This window comes from Halichoerus grypus, chromosome 15 (assembly GCF_964656455.1).
Source record: "Halichoerus grypus chromosome 15, mHalGry1.hap1.1, whole genome shotgun sequence".
Lineage (NCBI taxonomy): Eukaryota > Metazoa > Chordata > Mammalia > Carnivora > Phocidae > Halichoerus > Halichoerus grypus.
In genome coordinates this window covers 33,941,729-33,967,904 of record NC_135726.1, presented here as the reverse complement: position 1 = coordinate 33,967,904, position 26,176 = coordinate 33,941,729, and the positions used below count along the sequence as shown (strand labels likewise).

At 51.6% G+C, this 26,176-nt stretch overlaps 1 pseudogene; it reads left to right on the top strand.

Annotated features, from left to right (window-relative positions):
* The first annotated feature begins 4,281 nt into the window (after positions 1–4,281).
* LOC118555883 (small ubiquitin-related modifier 3 pseudogene) lies at positions 4,282–8,181 on the top strand (annotated as a pseudogene).
* Positions 8,182–26,176: the final 17,995 nt, after the last annotated feature.

The following is a 26,176-nucleotide window of genomic DNA, read 5'->3' as shown; positions in this document are numbered from 1 at the left end:
TTCATTATTTGTCCTTCTGTAACCCTTGATTTTCTTAAAAACTTTTGTATTACTTCAGTGAATTTTTAAAGAAAACTTAAAGGGAAAAAAAAGTGACACAAGAATATTTCTTTCTTTGTGGCCTTGGCTAAGCTACCAGCTCTAGGGAGGTAGAACTTTTTCTCTCTCTCATTTCCAGGCATGTTGCCAATTTAAATCCCCTTCCTTTCCTGCTGGTCTCTGCCAATGTGGTGTCAGATACTGAGACCTAGCTTCGAAGTCAGAAAGCCTCTAAGAAAAATAAAAAGCACATTCTTAACTAAAATCACACGTTTACAATTCTTCAGGCCCGTGACTAGCGCAATGTTTTTCGTGAGAGAGAAAAAGTGAGGAGTATCCTAACTCAAAATAAACTCCCAGTCCCTTTGAGAGCTTTTCAACAAGAATAAGAAGGAAATCTGTTTGATAACAATAACCTGTCCCATCAGTCCAGATCTCAGCTCCAAGCCGGTGACCATGTATGTGGTCATTAAAATCAGAACTCTGGAGATACCAAAGCAGAAGGTTATGCCCCCAGGTGGGCAATTTATTTTTCTGGGGAAGGCTCACTTTGCCCTGCAAAAGACTACACAAGGCCTGTAATCCCAGACTTTTAACCAACAGATCCCTAATGAACCTACAGCCCCGACTTCTTGTAAGATGCCACTCTGGCTTAGAAGACCTGTTTTCATTAGTTGCCCTTTGACTTTGGCACCTGGTTGCACAGCTGATGGCTGAGGGTGAACATGCAGGTGGGTGGGAACCTGTATCCCTCAGCCCGCACGTCAGCTTCAGTCTCCCTGTGACTGCCACCAGATTCATTAGCAGAATCTAAAACGAATGGGATCAAAAGGGCAGTTAACTTCTCCTGGCTACTTTTGGGGGTTGACTAACCCCCAAAATGTTCTTTGTTGTGTCCTGTTGTGTTGCACAAACTACTTCTTGCTTAGAGTAAGGAACAAAAACCTCTGGCTTCCAACAGTCAAAGACTCCCTTGAGTCAATCTGTGCATTTTTAATTCTTTAGGCCCAGCAAGGTCTTCTCTCATTCAACCTGCTTTTTCTAAACCACCAACTCACATGTTCTCTTTACTTTCTGCAAGCGTCCTAACCCACAGGTGCCTTCACTACCCCACCCACCCACAGGAATTTTTTCAAATGCTCAAAGACTTACAGGGATGGACAGAAGCACTTGGATGCTGTCCATCGGTGCCTGATCTTGACAACCTCACTGGATTCTTAGCTCCTGCCTCAATGTTATTTTCACAAAGCCCCACAGTAAATGGGCTGAAAGGTGAGGATGTGGATTGATTTTGTCGTTAACCCATACAACGCATCCCAAAGGCATTGCCGTTGTGAGTCTGGAAGGCCTACATGAGCCAAAGGAACAATCGTGGTGGAATTTCAGATGATGTGGTTGAGGGGCAGGAGAACTTCGGCTCCCACTTCACACACCATCCCCCATCATGAGGAAGAGGGGGCAGGAGCTGGGGGGGCAGGATGGCTGCCAATAGGCTCACCTTCTTATAGCTTCATAGTATCCAGAAAAAGAGTTCTCTTTGTCAATAGTTCCAACAAAAGTCTGAGTTGAATCCCATTGGCCTGGTTTGATTCATGTGCTCATCCCCACACCAATCACTGTGGCTGGATGGGAGGAATCGGACTGGCCACGACTCAGCGGCATGTCCACCCCACCTGGAAGAGGTGGACTGATTGTTGCGGGGTCGGACTGGGGTCATAGTTCTCAAAATGAGGGAAATGAGTATCAGGCAAAGACGGTAGCTCAGGACAGACATTTGCACAGTAAGGCTGCGTCAGAAAGTAAGCACATTTGGAAAGCTCTCAATATAAATGACAAATCCAGGAGGATTTCATCTATGTGCTGCACATACGGTGCCCGAGCCCTGCTTCCCTGCCCCCTACCCAGAAAACTGTCCTCCCACAGAAAAGGGGGCTCTTCCCAGGAAGGGATTTTTCAGGGGGCCTCAACCTCCAGCTCCATCTTGGAGGCTGACAAATTGAGACGGCTGGAGAATGCATCCCTCACACCCTTTCATCTTCTTGTGGGAGGCCCCACAGCCCCTTCTGGCGTCCTCCTCTCTTGCTCCCCTCACTTGTCGGCTGCAGCATTAAGGCAGGACCTGACAGGGCCATCTACATTTTAATGACAGGGCCTGGGAGGACTGAGTTGTGGAATTTCAGGCAGCCACCTGCGGTGGAGGAAATCCTCTCATTTGATACCAGGTTGACCTGAGTTTGATTCCCAGCTTTGTCATGTATTAAATATGTGGCTTTGGGCAAAGTACTTAACCTTGCCAAGCCTCGAGTTATTTTGACCATTAATTTAAAAGGACAACTGTATTTCAAATACCCATCAAAAGAATCTGGTTTAAATTAGGCACCCAGTAAACATAAGGTTACTATTATCATTAATACATATTACTGATTTGCAGTGGAATGCACTGGGGTCAGAAAGCTGCTTTGCTGGTTGACCTCTTTGCCAAGTCCCTGCCCCTCTCTGGACAATGAGGGTTGGACTAGATACTCTGCCTGCTCTGAGAGCCTGTGATTTCCAAGCGGAGAGCATGATGGAAGTCCAATGCCAGAGAGTGGCATGGTGTGCATGCACACGTGTGTTTGTGTGTGTGTGTGTGTGTGTGTGTTTGGGGGGAGCATGAGTGTATGTGTGTCCCTTAGCATTAGGCGGAAATGTTAGTCCGTGTGTGTGTGTGTTTGGGGGGAGCATGAGTGTATGTGTGTCCCTTAGCATTAGGCGGAAATGTTAGTCCGTGTGTGTGTGTGTTTGTGGGGAGCATGAGTGTATGTGTGTCCCTTAGCATTAGGCAGAAATGTTACTCCTTCTGCAGACAGAGAGCCTTCAACTTCCTGCCACCAGGCGCCCGTGGCAATCTGTTTTGGAGAAGTGGGCAGAGAGACCAGTCTGCAGGGAACAAAGGTTGTGTTACCAGTGAACGCTGGTCACTTCCTCTCCCTCCCCAGCTGCTTGGAAGGCACAAGGGGGCTGGATGCGCACAGTGAGTCCTTAGCAACTCTATCTCCGTGGACAACGGAATGGCAGGCTCGGAGCCTCCCGAGGGGTGCTGGCTGGTGGCCAGGCCTTGCTGTCAATGCTCCGCAGCTAAATTGGATCCATTGCTCTGGAATCTGATATTAACAAATGTGTTCCTGGGGCAGCCAGTGCTTCCTACTGCGGGAAGCGTCAGACCCCCATCGCAGCCCTGATGGAGGTTTTGGAGAGGCCCTAGGCTGATGGGATCCCCGATCATTTCTTCTGTGGGGAGGTAGGGGATGTTCTCTAGCTGGGCTAATTTACTGCCAGGTTATCATATTCATGAAGTGTCTGGTCAAGATGATGGGCTGGATCTCTTGCCAAGGTGCTTGAATCCTGCCTCTCCATCTTGGGAGCCAGCTCCAGACCAGCTTGATTTTTCGTGTATTAAAGGTGCTTTCCTTCACATGAGTCTCCCTCTTCACCAAGCCAGGGAGGGTCAGACTGCTTAGAGCCAGGGAGCGGGGAGAGTCCAGGAGCCCAGGGTCGGTGCCCCATTGCCCTCCTCCATTTTGAGCTCTACTGGACATCACAGACAATCAGTCCTTCCTCTGCCCTGCTCCCTTCCTCCTTCCAGGCAGGCTGTGTGCCAGACAGTACCTAAGGAGATTCTCACAGTAGCCCTGCAAGGTAGGTTGTATTATCTGCTCACAGCAACTGTGAAAGAACCTGAGGAGGTCCCAGCAGCAGAGGCTGGTGGAGCCACAGTTTAAGTCAGGTCTAGCTGACTGCGGTGGAGGGTTTTCCCCACGCTTCCATGGTGCACTCACTGTGCACTGGGCCTGGCACAGAGGATAAAGAGATGGACTAGAATCCCTGCTCCAGAGAAGCTGGCAGTGCAGGGAGGAGGAAACAACCAAAAGAGGCTGGAAATGGTGGTGTAGATGCCAACCCTGAGCCAGCCACAGAGAGGTGATGACCCAAGGGCAGGCAGGCTTGGAAACGGTGGCTTTCTGAGGTGGAGGGTATGACGACTCAGTGCAGTGCGAGATTCCAGGTTGGCTCTTGGATTGGGAAAAAAAAAAAATGCTTCAAAGGACATTAATTAGGGTAATTGATGGGATTTGAGTATGGACTGTATTTTACATCATAGTAATGGTAGTGTATCAATGTAAAATTTCCTTACTATTTAAACCGTAGTCACGTAAGAGAGTGCTCTGCTCTTAGGAGAGTCAGCTGAAATATTTCAGGACAATGGGTCATGATGGCTCCAACTTCCTGTCCAACGGTTCAGCAGCTAATCCTACCAGGTATATACACATAGAGATAAAGCAAAGTGGCAAAATGTTAACAACTGGTGAATTTGGATGAAAGATACAGGGGTATTTATTGTCCTGTTCTTGCAACTATTCTGTAGGATTGAAATTCTTCCCAATGAAACGTTAAAGGAGTGGGAGCAGAGGAAGAAGGTGGCAATGGAGAAGAGGAGGGGAGAGGGCAGGGTCCTGGCAGTCGAGAGGGGACATGAGTCCAGGAAGGCAGCAGAGACTGTGGGAAGATGGAGGTTGGCAGGGACATAGGGGTGGCTGAAGAGTGGTTTGGGGGGCTCTTGGAGGTCGCTGCTAGTCTCTGAGGTTAGGGGTGCAGGAGAGCTGAGGGGGGCAGGGGTGGAGGGTACCCTTTCAAAGTTTTCTCCAGCAACAGAATGGAGGACAGGTGGACAGGTGGGGGAGTACAGCAAGGTTGAGCAAAGACCTTCTTAGGACAGAGGCCTGAGTCCTTCTCTAGGAAGAAGGGAAAAGGCTGATGGGAGCAGAGAATAGCTGAAGAGTCAAAGGAGCCCATGTCTGTTTCTGTCTCAGCTCTTACCACAGTGTAGAATTCTCCTATCTTCAGGTATTCATTATCCGCTGGTCTTTTCCCTCCACCAGGGTGTACGCCCCATGAAGACTTCTGTGAATCTTCACTGCTTTATCCCTAGCACAGGTCAAGGGCTCAGTATTTTTGAATGAATGAAAAGGGGCCGGGGGGCATATTCATTTGCTAGGGCTGCAGTAACAAAGGCCCAGAGACTGGGCAGCTTACATGACAGAAATATATTGTCTCAGGGTTCTGGAGGCTGGAAGTCCAAGGTCAAGCTGTTGGCAGGGTTGGTTCCTTCTGAAGTCTGGGAGGAAGGATCAAGCCTCTCTCCTTGGTTCACAGATGGTCATCTTCTCCTGTGTCTTCACATCGTCTTCCCTCTGTGCACATCTACGTCTGTGTCCAAATTTCCCCTTTTGCTAAGGACACCAGCCATACTGGATTAGGACCCACCCTACTGCCTTGTTACATCTGTGTTGGCCCTGTTTCCAAACAAGGTCACATTCTGAGGTACTGGGGGTTAGGACGTCAACATATGGATTTGGGGAGACACAATTCAACCCATCACAGGTGGAACAGGACGGGGAAGGGGGTGGGAGGGCAGGGGAAGGGCAGGGCCCCGGGGGAAGTGGGGCTGGAGATGAAGTGGAGGCCGTTTGGGGTGCAGTGGGGTCACCCCGTTGAATATTAAGAGAAGTGAAGAAAGTCCTTCTGTTCTGTGTGGCCCAGAAAGTTGAACTGCTGCCAAAGGGAGGAGGTTTTTGTTCCGTTGAAGGGAAACTTGTATGTTAAGAGATAGGAGAGTCCAAAAGCTGAAGGGAGGTGCTCCGGGAGTGGGAAGTGAGTGTCCCATCTCTGGGAGAAAGGCCAGATTGGTGGCACCCCAGGGCCAGTACAGATGGCATTTCAGCCCCGGGGATGGGGTGTTGCTCTGGACTGACGTATTCCTTCCTTCTCTGTCCTTTGAGCAACTGCCTTAGGCCAGGCTTGGGGCTGCGTCGAGGAACCCCCGAGGACTGGAGCCTCCAGGCTGTCTAGCATCCAGCGAGTGGCCATCCTGGAAGTCCTTTCTGACCCCTGTACTCCTGCAGAGGTCTGGGGGCAACCCTGCACGGGACGCCAACCCCACGGGGCCCCAGAACCTGGGCAAGACTCTGCCCACACACACCCTCCCTCTGAAATGCCACCTGGCTGGGCTGCTTGTGAAGTGCTCCTCAGGCCGCACCCCAGGGCCCCAATACCAGCCCTGCTCCCCGCTGGCCCTGGGCAGATCAGGACACCTGGGCTTTGGTCCAAGTTCTGCCGGGTGATGACAGGCTGGGCCTCTGAGCGCCGAGGCGCCTCTCCTCCATGCGCCTTGGTTTCTTCACCTGTGTAAGTGAGAGCAGGGTTGTAAATCAGTGCAGGCGGATGGCAGGGTAAGAGAGGAACACTGGAACGCAGTTAGGACAGATCTGGTTTTACCTCTCTGTTTTCTCACTTCTCAGCCTTGTGACTGGGCAGGTCATTTAACCTCAGTGAAGCTGTTTCCCATCTGTGAAATGGGCATGATACCAGGCTACTCCAGGGCTACTAACAATAGGTTGGCCCTGGAGCAGCTCTTCTAGTGATCCATTTTGTTATGAATAATAGTCTAAAGACTATTACTAAACTCTGAAGGGCTGCAGACACGCTGGTCATAGCTTTTAATAATCAACTTCAGACCATGAGCTGGAGTCATTTAGGAAGGAAGCCTGGGGGTGGACATTACCTTGGAGGACCCCCAGCCTGGCTGCATCCTCTTTCCTCATCTTTGCTGGCCTGGGAAGTCAATCTCATGCCAGGAGGGCCTGTAGGGGCCAGACCAGCCCCTCTGCTTAAGGGGAAGGCCAGGCCTGGCATTTCCCCCACATACGAGAGGCCACCTCTTCCAGAGGGGCCCAACCCTGCCTCATACCCTCAGTCTAATCGTGAGGAAAACATAAAGCAAATCCCAATTGAGAGACATTGTGTAAAATATATGACCAGTTTTCAAAACTTTCAAGGTCGTCAAAAACAAGGGAAGTTTGAGAAACTGACACAGCCATAGAGGGGCCTTGGGGAGCCTTTGGACGTGAAGACCAAATGTCAAGTGACGCCCTAGGTGGGCTCCTTGACCGGTAACAGGACATTAGGTAAAACGAAGGAAATCTGAGGACATTAGGTAAAACGAAGGAAATCTGAGTAAAGTATAGGCTTCGGTTAATAATAATGTGTCAGTATTGGTTCATTAGTTGTAACAAATGTATCACACATACCTGAGATGTTAATAATAATAGGAGAAATGGCTTGTGGAGGTGTCAGGGACTGAATGTTCCTATCTAGCCCCCAAATTCATTTGTTGATATCCTAGCCCCCAAGGTGATGGTGTTAGGAGGTGGGGCCTTTGGAAGGTAAGTCGGTCATGAGGGGAGGGCCCTTGGAAATGGGATGAATGCCCTGATAAGAATGCCCTGATAAATGGGATGAATGCCCTGATAAGACAGCTGTGTCCTGCTGTCTTCTCTCTGCTGAGTGAGGATACAAGGAGAAGGTGGCCATTTGCAAACCAGGAAGCAGGTTGTCACTGGTCATTGGATCTGCTGGCCCCTTGACCTGGGGCTCCCCAGCCCCCAGCACCGTGAGAAGTGAAGTTTTGTTGTTTAAGCCACCCCATCTGTGGTATTTTTGTTTATAGCAACCCAAACTAAGACAGGGGAGTTTTTGGGGGGGGCTGTCTGTACTCTCTGCACATTTTCTGCCAATGCAAATCTATTCTAAAATAAAAAGTTTTGGGGCGCCTGGATGGCTCAGTCAGTTAAGCGTCCGACTCTTGATCTTGGCGCAGGTCTTGGTCTCAGGGTCGTGAGTTCAAGCCCCACGTTGGGCTCCACTCTGGGTGTGGCACCTGCATTAAATAAGTAAGAGCTGCGGCGGGAGAGCGGCGGGCCCCGGGCGTGACTCGCCGGCTCCGGGGGTTCCCGCTTCCCCGCCGCCTCCCGAGGAGAAGCCCGAGGAGGGTGTGAAGACAGAGAACGACCACATCAACCTGAGGGTGGCCGGGCAGGCCGGCTCCGTGGTCCAGTTCAAAATCAAGAGACACACCCCGCTAGCAAGCTGAGGAAGGCGTACTGGGAGAGGCAGGGCCGGTCCTTGAGACAGATTAGACTCAGGTTTGATGGGCAGCCAGTTAACGAAACCGACACCCCTGCACAGCCGGAGATGGAGGACGAAGACACCATCGACGTGTTCCAGGGGCGGGCGGGGGGCTCGAGGGAGAGCGGCTGTCTCTAAGGGCACCACCTCAACAGGGACTGTCGTCCCCTCTGTGTTGGCGTTCTTACATCTGCTAAAGGGTGAACACGTGACTGTACCCATCCCAAAGGAGCCTGCAAAAACCCGAGGACAGTCACCAAAATTACTTCCTTCTCTGTGACATTTTGCGAGGGCAACTCAGAACTCTGCCTGCCAGGGGGGAGCCTGCAGCTGGAAGCGGGCCAGTCACACTTGTCTTTGTTGGGGTGAAATGAGTTGTGAGGGTTTGGGGGTTTGTTTTTGCTTTCATTTTTGTTTTTTTCTCCCCTCTAACTTTGCCCCCAAACTTGTGGTCTGAATGTCCACTTTTAGTCTAGATGGGGATCTGACCCCAGGGGTTGATCCCCGCCCGCCCACTGCTTATTCCAGTCGAGAGCTCACGGGACCACAGTGGGGGTGCTTCTGTTGGACAAGTTTTGGGGGCGGTTTGGGGATGGGAGACAAACTTTCACGATTTTGTATAAGCATAGGTTTTTTAAATGCTAAATATTGCATTTCAGGATATGGTAAAGTTGAAGGGAAAATACTGGAATGCTTTTTAAAAGGTGAAAAGGAAAATAAGCAGGTCCTTCAGTAACGTGGCCCTAGGCATCAGCACCCACTGCCTGGCACCTGGGACCACAGAAACAGGCCTTTCCCCTTAACAGAAATGAAAGCAGTCCCTGCATGTCTCACTTGGTCATAGTGCTGTGGCCTCACATTTCTCCTCCTCTGAGTAATTATGGTCTCTATAAAAAAGCAAGATTCAGTATTGCTGAATTTGCACTTGTTTTTGTGTGAAAGGCCTGCTTCAAAGTGTGTTACCCATGGAGTTCATGGAAAGGTGACTCCGTGTCACCCTCACGGATTTGGGCTGTGCTGCTTTCCAAATAGGTATGGGACTTACGCTTTAGTACGTGATTTCGGTTCTGTGAGATGTTTTAGGATCCGTACCAATTAAACTGATAGTTTTCCTCCTGTCTTCGTGTATGGACCCACTGCTGCCTTGTTCTAGTCACAGAACGTGACCATGACCGTCATCTCTTGCTTGCCTGGAATCTTGCTGAAGGTGTTCGCATTTCCTTTGTGTTCTGCTGTTCGGGCGTGGGTGGGATGTCTGCTGGCTCTGTTTATTCACCAATTTGTACATTATTTGTTGTCCTTTGCTACTGTAAACAGTAAATATAGTTTGGTATTCTGTCAAAAAAAAAAGTAAGTAAATAAATAAATAAAGAGTTTACTTTAAAACAAGTCTGTTTTCAAAACAAAAAGATTTCCCGTAAAACGGTAATTATCTCAGGAAGTGTGGGAGTTTAGATGTTTTTATTTTCTTCCTTATTCTTTTGGGTAATTTTTGGTATTTATTTTGATAAAATTTTTAAGTTTGAAGAAAGAAAGAAAGGGTGAGAGGGAACAAGGAAGCAGAGCGGGGAGAGAGGCAAAGTGAGAAGAAGGAAGGAGAGAAGAAAGAAAAGAAAGAGAAGGGAAAGAAAGAAAAGTAGAGAAAAGACAGAAGGAAAGAAAGTCTAAAGCACATCGGGCAAGCGAACACCAACCAGGCCGCCGTCAGTTGTCTAGGGGTGGGATGCAGGGGGCGGTCTGGGTCCCTTCTTGCTAAAGGGGTCCTCAGAAATGCAGGGGTGCTGCAGCCTGCTGCTGCGATCTGGGTTCTTCTCAACCCCTAGTGCAGGTTTGCCCAAGGGCCTGAGCTCCCAACCGCAGCTCCATCTTGGGCCTCTGCTTCACCTGGGAGAGCTGCACCCCTGGTGGCAAGGGCGGGGGTCTGGCCAGTGGCAGGTGGGTGACTCAGAAGCACTGAGAGGACCAAAATATCCCACTGCCCGGGGCTTTTCAAGTTTTCCAAACCGAGCCCTCTCCCAGCCAGTGACTCACCTCCAACCCCTGTCACCCAAGAGAGGCAGCTCAAAGCTGTGTCACCTACTGTCGGGGAGGGGCGTCTGATCTCTGAGGTCCACACAAGGCTTGAACCCCACTCTGCTCTGAGGAGTCCAAAGCTCTTCCCAGGGTTTGAGCCGATTCCCAGAGGCCTCACTTTCTCACGGTTGGTTTTGGCCTTGGCTCTTTCTTCTGCATTTGCACCTTGGGGATCCCTGAAGAAGCTCCGCACCTTGGTCAGTGTCCAGTTTCTTAAAAAAAATGCCAATCTCACCCACGTTCACGAGTGAGGGCTCATCCGCTGCGTCAGGAGAAAAGGTCACACTGTGGACTGCACACCAGATTTTTCGCCAACCCTGCAAAATAACCAAGGGCCTTCCCAGGGCGTCTCCCTGCTCCTCCCCTGCACTATCTCCACTTCCCTCTTTTCCCTGCCCTGCACCCTGCTGTTTGAGAGCTCCCTGTGTTCTCCCTTACTCTTCTGGCCGGGGGGCTCTCCCGACGCCCTCTCCCATTCGCCATCCAGACCTCTCGAAATGCACAGCAAACAGCCCAGCTGCGGTTCAGTGGGAGCCATTCCCTGCCAGAGGCTCTGCTGCATTTTACTCAACCATACGTATTAAACGAGACATACAGAGTGAACAGGGCACATATCATATGTGCATCATTTGATGAATCCATAATTTATAATGGGTGTATAATATGATGCATTTGTTACTAGCTCTCTGGCCAAAAAGTAGAGCACAGCCAGTACTCAGAAACCCTGCTCCTGACCTCCTTCCCCAAGGAGAACCACTGTCCTGACTTCTAAGGGCATAGAAGGCCTTTGCCTGGCTCTGTTCCACCCATCAGTGGGGCCACACTGCATGCGGTCCTCTGTGTCCGGCCTCTTCACCTCACTGCTCTTTGTGAGGCTCATCGTGTCGTGTGCCGCTGCATACCTTTGGTCTCGTTGCTGTGTGGCGTTTCATTACGTGACTGTATCCCACTTTATCTGTTTTACTCCTAATGGGCATTTGGGTGGTTTCCAGTTTGGGGCTGTTATTTACATATCGTGCATATGCCTTTTGGTCCATGCTTTTGGTGACCACACACATGGATTTCTATCGGGAGTGGAACGGCTGGGTCAGGGGATCTGGAATAGGGGATCTGTATCCAGTCTTCCCTAGTGGTTGTAACAATTTACACGCCTGCTTATGTCGGAGAGTTCAGTTGCCCCACAACCTCACCAACAGTGATAGCTTCGTTTTTGTTGTAGCCCCTCTGTTGGATATAGCCCTGGTGTGTTTGAAAACATTTTTTTTCTTTTTAATGCCTTTTGACCTTCCCCCATGTTACTCCTGCCCCCACCCCTGCCTTTGGCAACCACGAATCTGTTCTTTGTGCCTATGAGTTTGGCCTTTCTTTTTTTCAGATTGCACATATAAGTGAGATCATACAGTATTTGTCCTTCTCTGTGTGACTTATTTCACTTAGCGTAATGTCTTCAAGATCCATCCATGTTGTTGCAAAGGGCAGGATTTCCTTCTTTCTCATGGCTGAGTCACATCCCGCTGTGTCTATCTACTGCATTCTCTTTATCCATTCATCCATCAGTGGGCATTTAGGTTGTGTCCATGTTTTTGCTGTTATGGACATGCTGATATCTGTGGTTTTATTTTTTATTTTTTTAAAGATTTTATTTATTTATTTGACAGAGAGAGACATAGCGAGAGCAGGAACACAAGCAGGGGGAGCGGGAAAGGGAGAAGCAGGCTTCCCGCAGAGCAGGGAGCCCGATGTGGGACTCGATCCCAGGACCCTGGGACCATGACCTGAGCCGAAGGCAGACGCTTAACAACTGAGCCACCCAGGCGCCCGATATCTGTGGTTTTAAACAGCAAATACGATTTTTTGTTAACCACACAATGGCAAGAACCACAGAGAAAGCACTAACCATGAGCGGCTCTGTGCTGGGCACCTTCTGTGCATTATTGTCTATGGATGGACAATAGGAGCAAGACTGAACTTGCCGTGGCCCATTGCTCTGGCCCCCACCTCGCCTCCCACCATGCTGTCCCAGCTCTGTCTCGTGCTTCCTGGTCCTCTTCTACTTTTCCTTTCTGCCACCGTCGCTCCTGCCACAGGCTATTTCCTTACCCTGGACCAGGCTTCACCCCTCCACCTCCTGGAAAATCCTCTCATCCGTCAGACCGCTGGTCACACGGGGCTTCCTCGGGATTCTTCTGCACCCTGATGAGGTCAAGTCCCTGGACTGTCCACCCTCCTGGCATATTTGTAATTTTTCACTTCTGCACATGCTTTTCTTTCTTTTTTTTTTTTAAAGATTTTATTTATTTATTTGACAGAGAGATAGAGAGCACAAGTAAGGCAGAGGGAGAGGGAGAAGCAGGCTCTCCGCTGAGCAGGGAGCCGGACGTGGGGCTCGATCCCAGGACCCCAGGATCATGACCTGAGTCGAAGGCAGCCGCTCAACCGACTGAGCCACCCAGGCGCCCCTGCACATGCTTTTCTAATTGTCTCTTGCCTCCACCCGACCAGAAGCTTCAGGAGGGCGGAGGCTGCCTCTGGTTTGGCTCTCCATTTTATCCCCAGTGCAGAGGCCAGGGCCCTGCACATACATGGCTCTTGTATCAACTAGGATTTGGCGTAGCAGCGATGACTTACAGAAGTGCACATTTATTTTTGCCTCACGTAAACAAGGTCCAGAGGTAAGGAGAACAATGGCTCATCCTGTGACTATGGAATGGGGGACCCCCATGATGATCAAGAACCCAGGTGTCTTTTACTTTGTTTTTCTGCACAATCTACCCTTGGCTTCGATGTCATGGTCCATGATGGCTGTCCTAGCCGTCCCTGCCAAATTCCAGCCAGCAAGGGGAGGGATGCTGACCCTCCTTCCTCATTGTAAGGATGCTTCCCAGGAGTAGCATTTACCACTTTCACTTATATTCCCAAGTCCCATTACCATATATGCAAAGGAAATGGGAGGGATGTACTCTGTTCTAGGTGTTCCCAGCTAAAAGTTGGGGTTCTGTTTCCAGCAGGCGGAGGATAACCAGCAGTCTGCCATGGCCCTCAATAAATATTTATTGAATGGAGGGATGATCTCTATTTAATCCTCATCACACCCCTCAGAGGTAGGTGTTATTATCCCCATTTTATAGATGAGTACACTGAGGCTCAGAGAGGTTAAAGCCACCTCTGAAAGATAGTAAATGGGTGACCCCGGAGGCCTGGGAAATCTGGCCCCAGGTTCAGGTACCTGCTGGTCTCCTGTGGCACCCTGGACATTGTCTTACCCACTCTGGCCCTATCTTCCCATCTGTACAGTGAACCTATGGGTCCTTTCAGCTCTAACCTTCTGGGGTCCCCATGACAAATCTGAGGTCCCACAACTGGGAAGAGCCAGAACCTTCCAGTTCCCAGCATGGGGCTCCGTCCAGGGGATGGTGGAAGTCTAAGGCTAGCTCTGTAAGGGGCTTGTCCTCCATCCCTTCCACTGAGGCCTCCCAACACCCAGGGAGGACCTGTTCCTGACATCAGCCTCCCCTGCCAGGATCCTCATCCTCACCTCACTTAGAGCCCCACGAGCCTCCATCATCCTGCTTAGCTTCCTACAGCCTGCTGTCCAGGATCCCCACCTTCCCTGCCAACATGGAGCCCCAGACCCTGGGCTGGAGGGGCTGTTTCTGCCCCCCTGCCCAGAAGCTGTGTGTGAGTCAGGAGCTACTGGGAATGCTGACTGGTTTCTGGGTGTCTGGTCCCGACAAGCTGGTCAGGACAAGCTGGGTGTCTGGTCCTCCCACTGAGCCAGCCTGCTGTCTTCCTGCCTACCTTTGACATGAGCTACAGACTGCAGCGAAATGTCTCCTTTCCCTGCCGCCCCAGGGCACCCACTAAAAAACATGCCTTTGCATAATCCACAAGGAATTTGGCCTCCGGGTGCAGGATTGTCTTTCTGACAGTCTCCCCAGAAACCCAGTGAGTTCATTCTCCTAGGTCAGTGCTTTCTCATCCCTGCTGCCGCATGCATGACGTGGCCTCCTGCACACGTCTAAATCCTCTGCTGGCTGAGGGACTCACTCACCCTTCATCATCCTTTTGGCCATTCAAACATTTATTGAGCACCTACTGCAGGCCACATCGTGCTAAGTGTAGGGAATACAGTATGAAAAGATAAGTCCTCCTGGCCTAGAGGGCCAGTGATAAGATGGACGCCATACACTGCATCCCAATGCGTACTTGATTACAGGGGAAACACACACACTGAAGGAAGAGAACATGGTGCCATGAACTCATTTCTGCCGCAAACATTTATTGAAGACTTTCTGTGTGCCAGGCTCTGTTCCATGACAGCGTGTCAGAAAGCCCCAAACTAGATTGGGGGCCAGGTTGCCAGAGTTATTCTGGAGGATGGGTCAGAGTTAACTAGGACAGTTGGGAGGGCACCCGGGTGAGCTGGTGGCCTGGGAGAGTGCGTTAGACTGAGCATGTGCATGTGCTAGAACTCAGTGGTGCCTCTAGCTGGAAGGCAGTGAGGCCAGAGGACAGACAGTAGAGAGAAGTGGGGCGGTTCTGGCTCCCTATGCCACCTACTAGTCCACTTCCCCAGTCAGATGTAATCTCCCCAGTGTTTGTGCTTCACTTCCTGCCTTTGGGGCCCCGGAGAGTCACCTGCATGGGCTTGCTTGCGAGTGGGGGACATTGCTGGCAGGCGGGCATTGAGAGGAAGGGGAAGGGGCTTCCTGGTCTCCAGTCCAGCATGTAAGGAGCTTACAAGTCACCACTCCATCAACAATAAGCAAACCATTGAACAAACTAAAAATCAACAACTCTTCTTACACCTGTCAGAGAAGTAAGGTCACAAGGCAAATTGCCGCCCCCAAAATTGGGGACACAGGCAGGCTGGATACAGGGAGTCACTCAGCAGAGCAGAAACCCAGAGCAGGAACCAATGACAGAGCAGGAAACCCGGACTGGACTTGAGGAGCTGCTGGAGGCTCCATGAGGACAAGTCTGAGAATTAAAAACCCTAGGGGGCGCCCATCATGGGGGTTCCCAAGGCTTTTGTGAATTTTACCTCCAGAAACTCTACTGGGTTCTCACAATGACTGTCAGAGAAGAGAATTCCCCTCGTGCGTCTGGCAGAGGGATGGGAAAAGGAACCATGTTGAAATCCGCCAGAGCACTCTATTCTCAACAGGCCAGGAGAAACTGCTTTACCGGAGCTTGAACTTTCAGGATTTTATCAGAACCTAACCAACCTGGGGGAGGAGACACACAGACTCCAGCTCCTTCCACCCATCCTGTCCCATCTAAGGAGGGGACAAATGAGAAGCCCTGTGAGGTTCAGAGTTCAGTGGTGGGGATGGAAGTGAAGGAAGGGTGTGCCGTGGAGAGAGGGCGTGGTCTTTGGGTTCAGACAGGCCTGAGTTGAATCCTGACTGTGTGGCCTTGGGTAAAACACTCCCCCCACTGAGCCTGGGTGTCTTCCTTGGTGAAATGGGGATTCCGTGAGACCTATGTGGCCATCCTCTTATTGATCATCAGACACATGTAGGTGCTCGATAAGTGAAGAGTTGTCATTTGGTCCCAAGACAGAGTCTGAGCCTGCTGGCGTTGCCCTGACCCCGGCCCCCGCCCCAGACCCCGGCCCCAGGCGGCGGCAGGAAGGGGAGAGCATGGCTTTTGGTTGAGGGTGGCGTGGGAGCACATACAGGAGAAAGCAGTCCCCTAGAGGGGCGTGACAGTGACAGATGGGAGGTCAAGAGAAGAGAGACACCTTGGGCTGTAAATGTAGAGGCCGCTCGGAACCTCAGAGCCCACGCAGGGCCCCATGAGTCAATCCTAGCAACGAGGCTGGGCTGGAAGGCCAGAGCAGAACTCTAACTAGGAAACTTCCCCCAGCTTTGGTGAAGCCCCTTGCTGTCCTGGCTCCCACCAGGTCAGAGCCTGGTGACTTAGAGCGCCTAGGGTCTTAAAACCCACCCCCCTTCATCCACATTCCGGATCGGCCCTTGGCTTCTGGCCAGATTCAGGTCCTGAAGGTCCGGGATCCTTAAGGTTTCATTGGCATCCATCAGGCGACCTGGAGGGGCAACCAGGTGGCTGTGAAGAGCATGTTGGGTTTTGTTTTAGAAGCACATGTGGGGAGGCAAGAAAAGGCGGCCTTTGTTGTCTCCCCAGGCGGTGGCTGTCTGCAGTTTTGGGAGGAGCTGGCGGGCCTGTCTGTCAGGCTCCGCCCGGCAGGCCTGGGGACGGGGGCCCCCTCGGTGCTGAGGGGTGGCTGCCGCATGCAGCTCTGTTCACCTGGAATGTCAGAGCAGCAGGGCTGGAGGGGCCCTCAGAGACAAGTCAGGCCATCCCTTCCCTCCACTGCGGGGGAGACTGAATGATTTACTTAGACGTGTCCCTGGGGTCTGCCCTCCACTGCTGTCAACACTGCAGACTGTCAGAGCGTTCCCGCCACCCCCACTCCGGAATGCGGAGGTCAGGCCTGTGACTCACCTTAAGCCCAGGGGAAGAAACGAGTGGCTTGGCTGGTTTCCAGGCAGATCTCAGAGAGGCTTTGCTTATGAACACGGGGGTCCTTTGGCAGGACTGCTCTGGCTAGCTCAGGTGGGGAGAGGATGGGCTGTGGGCCTTGAAGGAGGAACAGGGAAGGGCCCAACACGAGAAGCTGGAGTTTGGGGAAAATAACAGTTTTCCACGTGGTAGAAACTCAGCACCAAGAAGTGGCTGGTCTTTGGGTGGCAGGGATGTTGGGATATCCTGTCTTTGGCAGCACCAGCCCCACTCCTGTGGCGGGTCTGGGCCTAGAGACATCTATCTTCCAATGGGGCTCTCCGTTCTGAACCCGGATTTCCAGCATGGGACACCCCAGCTGAGAAGCAGGGCCTTGCCTGCTAGATCCTAGGTAGCTGAGTCCTGGAGTCCTCGGATGACCCCAGGCTGGGGAAGAAACCACGAAACCATGGCTGGTATTGGATCTTGGCAACCTTGGCCAAAAGAGTTTCCAAACGGATTGTATTTTATTTAGAAGGACCAAGACATGTCATTTAGAAGTGCCGAGAAACATGATGTTTACCTTGAGGGCCTCAGGAGGATTTGTACCTGTTCTTGGTAATTTATAAGGTTCCATCAGCACGTCAGGGGGCTTCTAACGGCCGGCTCTTTGCTCACATTGGCTCATGTTCCCCTCGGAGACAGCTCTGTGCCTGCGCCACCTGCCAGTCTACCCCGCCTTCTCCCACCTTCTCCCACCTTGCCTTCTTCACAGCTCCGCCAGGGGATCATCCTCTCCCCTCTGTTCCCAGGCACCTGGGTTCTCAGAACCATCTCTTCATTCATCCACTCTTACCCCTTCCAACCCATTTTCCAGACGGCAGCGCTTTAAGCGTTTTAGAATATCCACTTGATCATGTCACTTGGTGGCCTCACAGTGCCCTTAGGCTTACTTAAACCCGCTCTGGCTTCCGGAGCCCTGTACACTCTGGCCCTGCCTACCTTTCCAGCCTCACTTTCTGTATCTGTGCACCCTTGTTGTAAGAACACAGGTCTTCTCTTCGGTGCTCAGATATGCAGAACACCTCAGAGTTGTTCCCTATGCTGTTCTCTCTGCCTGGAATGCTCCTTCCCATAACCTGGCTAACTCCAGCTCATCCTTCAAGGCTGAAATAAATTTTGCTTGCTTCTGGGAGGTAGTCACTATTTTCCAAAGATAGCAGCACCAATATTGACACGCCATTCCCCCATGCTCTTACAAGATGGCATTGATGCTCTTCTTCAAGAGGTAGAGTCTAGGTTTCCTATATGTGGCCCCACTAGATCTTTATAACTGCCCTGACCAATAGGAAATGGCAAAAGTGACTCTGTGTGACTTCTGAAGCCTAAACAAAGCAATATAGCTTCCTCCTTGCTCTTTCTCTTTTGGGATGCTTGTCCTTAGAACTCAGCTACCACATTGCGAGGAAGTCCAGGCCAAATAGTGAGGCCACATGAGACTGTCCTGGATGACAGTCCCAGCTAGACTCCAGGGATGTCAATGAGCTTCCGGATGGCAGGGGACGCAGTGGGTGGCAGCCAAGGGCAGGTACCAATAGCCACTGGAGCAGGATGAACTTCAGACTCTGGTTCTCTGTCTGATGCTGGTCCACTTGGCAGCCCTTCCTGCTGGCTGGGGGACCCTTCGGTTTCTTCCCATTCTGTTGGACACAGCTTGCTAATTCCTGCAGAGGCTTTGGTCCCACCGCCACTGGGAGTGCTCTGTCCTGCTGCATGCCCCACCCCCCAGAGTCACTGCAACCTTTCAGACCCACTCCCACATGTTTCTTCCCTAGGAAGCCTCCCAGGATGGAGCCCCCTATATATTGGGTCACCTTTGTCACCTGTCACATTAGGACTTAGGCACTTGGTGGCCCCTGGTCAGCCCTAGGGTGCAGCAGTGTGACATCCTCAAACCACCTCAAATGAATATAAGTTGAAAAAACTTGTTGCGTGCACAACAGAACAAGCAAATAGACCCTCCCCAACTTCTTCCCCTGGAGACATTTTCATGGTCTGCTCAGTTGGACCTTCCCTCCCCAACGCCGTAGCAACCTACATCTGGTGACAAGCCACAGAGGTGCTGTGTGTGTGGGGGGGGGCATGGGACCTCCATCTTTCCTCAGAGGTTTTCACCTCCCCTTCTGGGCATAAATTGGTTGGCTGCCCGGCGTAGCCCTTCTGCGCCGTCCCAGTTTTCTTTACTCTATTTTTCTAGCTTGCTGAAGACATTGGCACATTTACGGCACTGCAGGACAAAAAGAAACTGAGATTTACATTTTGCCATTCTTGAAACAGCTTTGGTGTCCTTTGGACATTCCAGAAGTCACAGTCCCCACCCCACCCTGTCCCCACCCACAGTCCCTGGTGGCTCTGTCCACAGATGAAAGAACACAGGAGGGGCTTGCTGGGGGCTGTGCCAGGGACTGATCTGGGGGTCAGCCAAGGCAGCGTAGAACTCAATCCTCCTTTAATCTGGGTGCCCAGCACCCTCCACTGAGCTCTGGTTTCGAAGAGCACCCCTTTGCACCTCCCTGCACGGATGTTGCTAGGGGGCCCTGCTGACACTCGCTTGGATCACGAGCCATCCTGTTCGTTTACTTGAAAGTTTTCCCATCTCTTGGTCCCTGCACGGCTCTGGCACACATAGATGCTTGTGAACTTAAAGCCACCCAGAGATCCCTTGGCGCCAGTCGTCTGTGGTGACTCAGGGCTGTGCTGCCTATTTCCCTGGAGGCTCTTCTTAGAAGATGGGCCCTGCACTTCCCAGGGAGCCTTCTGCACCCACCCCACACCTGTCCTTGCAGAGTTGCTTTCCAGCCTCCTCAGCTGGGGCTTGCGGGCAGTTGTGGCTGGACTGGGCTTGCAGTCCCAGCAGCCCAGCAGGAGCTGGTGGTTGAAGCTGTGATGACATAGGAGGCACTGGAGGGCCACAGGGAACTGTGGAGTGTGGGCATGGAAGGTACTGGGCCCTTGTGGGCAGCAGAGGAGGTCGAGGCCGAGAAAGCCGGCCAACTTTCAGATGTGTCCATCACTGCACCTGCATAGTGTCCCTCCCGTGGCCCCGCCAGGAAGTGGCGATGGCTGAGTGTGCACAGGGGTGGAAACGAATTAGACCTGGAGTGAGCACTGACCCAGGACTGGGCACCCTAAACTGCTTAGAAGGGCTTGGGGCAAAGGATTCTGACCCATGGGGGTGGCATTAGCTAAGCCAGTCAGGTTTGGACCAGACTAGAGAATACAGAGCCACTGGGCTGTTGGGAGCAAGAGACCAGAGGGAACAGAGATGCCACCAGAGATCCTGGAGCCGAGGCTGTGGCTGCCTCCATGCTACTTCAGGCTGCCTTGACCTCAGGTCCTAGTGGACCACCACTGGGCTCTCTCTCCATCACTGCTCCCACTCACCCCATGGCTCCCATCTTGGCCACTGCCTGTCCAAATATACCCGTGTTCAGTTTTTTTCCCCCCTCTATTAGGTTTATGGTTCTGCATTTAGACCTATGATCTATTTTCAGTTAAATTTTATGTATGGTATAACATTTGGTGGTGATTCGTTTTTGGCTTATGAATTTTATTACTTTTCTATGTTGCATCAAAAATTGCCACAAACTTAGTGGCTTAAAACAACACACGTTTTATTATCTCATATTTTCTTTCAGGAGTCTAGGCACAGCTTAGCTGGGGTATCTCTTTAGGGTTTTACTGGGCTGCAATCTGGGTGTTGGTTGGGCTGCATTCTCATCTGGAGGCTTGACTGGAAAGACTCTGCTTCCAAGTTCATTCCAAGTTGTTGTCAGGATTCAATTCCTTCCTGGCTTCTTGCTGGCCAAACTAGAGGCAGATCCTAGTCACATGGACTTTCCAAACATAACTGCTCATTCCATTAAGCCAGCAAGGAGAGTCTCTGGGGCAAGTGCTCGCAGGATGGACATTCATAAAATGTAACAGTCATGGGAGCAACATTCCATCACTTTGCCATATTCCATTGGTTAGAAGCAAGTCATATGTCCCACCCACACTCAAGGAGAGAGACTTACAGGACCAGGAAGTGAGGGTCATGGGGGTCTGTCACATGGACATATCATTTCTGAAAAGAATATCCTTTCTTCATTGAGTTGTTTTTGCACTTTTGCAAAAATAATAATAATAATAATAATAATGGATTATATATATGTGAGCCTATTTCTGCACGCTGTCTTCCATTTCATTGATCTGTGAATTTGTCCTTTTGCCAAAATATAATGTCCTAATTCTGATCTTTATACTAAATCTGGAAATCAGGTACTGTGAGTCTTCTTTGTTCTTCTTTTTCAAAATTGCTTTTGGATATTCTAGGTCCTTTGCTTTTCTGTATAAATATTATAACCAGCTTGCAAAATTTACAAAAAATCCTGCTGGAATTTTGATTGGGATTGCTTTGAATTTATCAAAATGATATAAAAAATGGAGTCAAGATTTATTTTTTATTTTTTATTTTATTTTATTTTTTTAAAATATTTTATTTATTTATTTGACAGAGAGAGACACAGTGAGGGGGGAACACAAGCAGGGGGAGTGGGAGAGGGAGAAGCAGGCTCCCCACTGAGCAGGGAGCCCGCACATGGGGCTCGATCCCAGGACCCTGGGATCATGACCTGAGCCGAAGGCAGACACTTAACCGACTGAGCCACCCAGGCGCCCCATGGAGTCAAGATTTAAAAATTGATTTGCGTTTACATTTTAAAAACTCCAGATTTCTAGATTTTCTTGAAAAGCAGGATGATGGGGGCTTGTGCCTGGGTGGCTCAGGCAGTTAAGCATCCGACTCTTGATTTCGGCTCAGGTCATGGTCTCAGGGTTATGAGATTGAGCCCCACATTGGGCTCCATGCTCAGCGTGAAGTCTGCTTGAGATTCTCTCCCTTTCCCTCTTCCCCTCCCCCCCCACTCATGCTCTCTCTCTCAAATAAATAAATAAATCTTTAAAAAAAATGCAGGATGATAGGGCAACTCTAGGCCTGCAGTCCTTCAGGGCAACAATCCCCTCTATGCAGAAGGGCCCTCTATGTGCAGTGCCCCTGAGGTCCCCACACCTACAGTGACTTTGGTGCCTGATGCTGTACCTTTCCACCATTGCTGTTGATCACCTGCCCTCTCCTAGACAGCTAATTTTGTAATTCCTGTGTCAGGTTCTCTCTGCTCTGGCTTTTGGGGTGGGATGCTCTCACTTGTATTTTTCACCTGGTTAACATCTTCTGATCATTCAGAACCCAGTTCTGTACTCATGGCCCCTGAGAGGCCTTTCCTGGACACAGGCGAGGGGGGAAACCCAGGCATGTGATCTTGGAGCTCCCTGTGCTTCTCCTTCTCAGATCATGGCCCGGGGGTGAGGTGCTTGTTGGAGTGATTAATTGTTCAATGTCTCTGTCTGCCAGAGAGCTCCATGAGGGTAGGGACCATGTCTCTTGGTCATCGCTGTATCTCCAGTGCCTACCACAGTGTCCGGCACATAGTAGATGCTCAGTGAATGCTCACAGAATAAATGAGCCCTTTTCCTGGGCTGTAGCTGAGGAACTTATAAGCTGTTCCTCATGTCCTCCCTCCCCCCTCCTCATCTCTACCCCTAGGGTCTCCTCCCTGAATGACATGCCTGTGAAAGTGGCTAGGTAGGACCCTTGGTCCCCGGCCTGGAAACTGCTAAACATTAACAAGACAAACGAGCTCCTTAGAGGTTGGGGCAGGTCTCGGCTGGAAACCCAGGACCAGCTTCCCTGTGTGGCTAGTTTTCTTTCTCTTCCTTTTTTAGTTTAATTAACTTCTTAAAATTAAGGCATTATGTACATGCATTAAAATGCACAGATCCTAATTTTTCAGTCTATGTTCTGACAGTTGTGTATACCTATATCACCTGTATGACCGGAACTCAAAGAAGATATAGGACATTTCCATCAGCCCAGAAAGGTTCCTCTGTCTTCTCCCCTTACCCACTGCTTTCTGATTGCCATTCCCATAGAGCAGTTTTGCCTGTTCTAGAATTTCATATAAATGGAATCATACAGTGTGTACTCATGTCTGGCTTTTTTCACCCATCTGTCCATGCTGTTGTGTCTGTCTGTAGAGTCAGAAGAGTGTGGTCTGAGTACCTGCTGAGTAATTCCATCATATGAACATTCCACAATTAGTTTATCCATTTACCTCTTGGGTACTTGGGTTACTTCTAGGTTGCTATTAGAAATAAGGCTGCTGTAAATGTTCTTGTACAAGTCTTTTTGTGGACATATGTGTTCATCCACTTTGGTAATTACCTAGGAGTGGAATTCCTGAGTCATAGGGTAGATATGCATCTCACTTTGTAAGAACCTTCTGGTTTGTTTTCTAAGGAAGCCTCACCTTATTCTTCCTGCTCTTGGCCTCCTCTGCTCTGGATAAGAAAAAAAGATTCCAACAAACAGGAAAGGTTGGAGATGGAAGAGCTTTCAGAGGTCAGCCCTCCACCCCTCATCCTGAGATGGGGACGCAGGCCCAGGGAGGGGCAGGGTTCCTCCAAGAAACCTCTGTGAAGCCTGGTCAGAGCCAGAACCAGGACTGACTGGTGTCTAGACTCTGGCCCAGTGCTTGGAAGACAGAGGCACCATGTCTTTCCAAGAGGAAAGTTGCCCCATTTACTGGGGATACACCCTGGCCCTGGCCTGATTGGTTTGAATCGTGTTCCCAAATAGCATGCGTAGCAGAGTGCCTTGTGAGAGATTAAACCTGGTTTTGTTCCTTCTTTCCCCCATGTAAGACATCAAAGAGACCCTTTTCAGGTCTAAGCGAGATTAGGCTCGGGGAGAGTTAGATTGTCTCGGGTGCTTGCTCCCATGCAGACTGCGCTGGGGGAGGTGAGGGTCTGCCTTCCCTGCCTGCGGGGTCTCGGCCGGCACCACTGTCCTAGGGTCAGAGATCTCTCAGCAAAGACCTCCTGCAGGCCAAGGGACTCATTTGGCAGCAAAGAAGGAGCAGAAGTGAGCACGTGCCCGTGGCAGCCACTGTCCTGCCCATCTGCCCGACCAGAAGCTTCATCCTGACAGCGCAGTGGAATGGTCTCTTAAGAGCACGGGGGAGGTGCGAGCTTGGCGATGTCACCCGCCAGGACGGGGAGCTGTCCTGTATCGGATGCGGTGTACTCTTTGAAGCAACAGCTACTCCGCAGGCAGAGGAGACGGGTCTGGGAGCCAAGGGATGGAAGTCATTATGGCCCCGTTCCTTCCAGTGAGCACTTGAGGACTCAGGGCTTCCTGTCCTCGCAACTTTCTGCTCTTGAATCTGGAGGTCCTGGCTCCCACGGGGGGTGGTGCTTCCATCGGGGACACAGTACGAGCCCTACCGACTTCAGGCTATAACCGCAATATGGTCACTTTGGGCCCTGTGTGCGCAGAGGCTTGCAGGCACAGTGGCAGGGGGACCCTGCCCATCAAGAGCAGAGGGGACTTCTGCCACATCCCAGGGGGAGGGAGGCACACGTTTGGCGCTCAGATCCACCGGAGCCCCACTTTGACCTGCCATGCCCAGTTCTAACTGGGAGTGTGCAAGCACAGCCAACAGAGGGCATGAGTCCCTGCGGGGCTGAGGGTCTGGGTCCCCCAGCAGACAAGCCACCTAGGCCAGCAGGGGGATGAGAATTCAGCATGGGTCATGCGAAAGGGAGATGATGAGAGCCAGGTACGGCCTCGGGACCGGCTGCAGGAGCTCGTCCCACTGACGTCCCTTGGAACGCCCTCCCAGACATCATGACCGCATGGGAGCTGAGAGCTGCTGGGGCTACGTTCAAAGGGATGTGGTGGTGCCACAGCCACACCCCGTGGCTGGGCCGGCGTGTCCACCTGTGGCCACAAGTGTTGGCTGATGCCTGCAGCGGGGCTGCCTGTGTGGACGGCTACACTCCGCGACTGACCATCACGCTGCACAGCCGTGGCAAGGGGGGACTAACTCCAGTGCCTCTCATGCCCCGCGGCCTCCTGGGGGGTCAGGGAAAGCCACCTGTGCTGAGACTGCGTCCTTGTTTAGCTTTGTCCCTGGCCCCTCCTGCTTCCCTCCTTCTCCCTCCTGAGAGCCTTCTTTGGTAACCCACGTCCCCAAATATCCCTGCGAAGCTCTGCTCTTAGGCACCTCCTTGGTGCCTCACCTGGCTCTTGGGCCATCAGCTCCTTGCTCCTGGAGCACCCAGCTGTCACCCCTCATCATCTCAGTGTCTCACCTCCCTGGGGCTTCATCACAGCTTGTGGTGCACCTGTCTTGCTTAAAGCTGGAGCAGCCCCGGTCCTGGGCGGCCCCGCCCAGGTGTGGGACTTGGCAGTTCTGGACTCGGAGCAGGGGTGACCCTTGTAACATCAGAGGGTTGTTACGTCGGTTCAGCGAGAGTCCGCTAGTGTGTACCTCGTTTCCCACAGTACTACTGGGCACGTGCTAGGAGATCATACATGTGAGCTGTGGTTGTTCTCATTTTGTGGCCTGCCCCTGCACACCTGGGCCATAGCAGGGTGGCTAGGAGTGGACCGCTTGATACAAGCTGACTCCTCAGAGTCTACCTCCTGTAACGTGGAAGTGGTACATGGTGATCGTAGTTGGTCCTGGTGCAGTTTGGAACAGTGAGGCCAGGGAGGTTTGGCGTGGCCATTTTTGCTGCAAGCACAGAGAAGCAGGGAAGCCGGGTCTGCTGCGGAGAAGCAGACCCACGGGGGGAAAGGGATGGGGGCAGGCGTTTTCTTGATACCAGGGAAGGGCATGGAATTTTGGTCTCAAGTGACAGGACTGGCCGGCCCCTTAGTGCTGGCCCCTCAAGGAGGCTAGAAATGGAGGGCCAGACCGTCCTCCCTGACCTTCTCCTGAGTCCCTCCGCCTGGCCTCCCTTTCCATGTGCTGTTTCCTCTGACAGGGACACTCCTCCCCATCCACAGCTCCCCTGTTCCCACTGGCCGCCTCCCAGTCACCCCACTCACACTTCTGCTCTCTGGCCCTCCAGCCCTCAGCCCTCCTCCCACCAGAAATTCAGAATCTGGCAGGTCTGACTAGAGCCTGACGTCGGTGGATGAGCTGGTGGACACGAGCCATCGCAGGAGGGACCGAGTGTGGAGGCTTGGCTTCGAGTCTTGGCTCTGCAGGTCACAGAATGGCTCTGCCTCAGTTTCCACACGTGCAAGATGGGATAACTACTCTACCCACCAGCTGTGGTGGAGCTCGGTCCTAGTAAGAGGCTGGTGAACAGCCCTGGCTGGGACTGGGGGTAGCTGTGAGGGACACCTGAAAAGAACAAACAGAAGGGGCCTGATCTCCAGTCTGGAAAGGGGCTTGTGTCGTAGAGTCACTTGCTGCTGGGGCTGGTTCTCAGGCACAGGCCCTGGCCCCATCATGCAGAGTTTCCTGGGGATTATGGTAACAGTGACATGGGGATGCAAAGCCTTAGCCTTGCTTGTTTCGGTTGAAACAAGCCTCAGGGCAGCAGATGGACCCAGGCCTGGGCGCTGGAACATCGGAGGGAGACCGTCACCTCTGCCAAGGCCATCTCTGTGGTGGAGGAAGGCCTCTTCCCGGCAGCT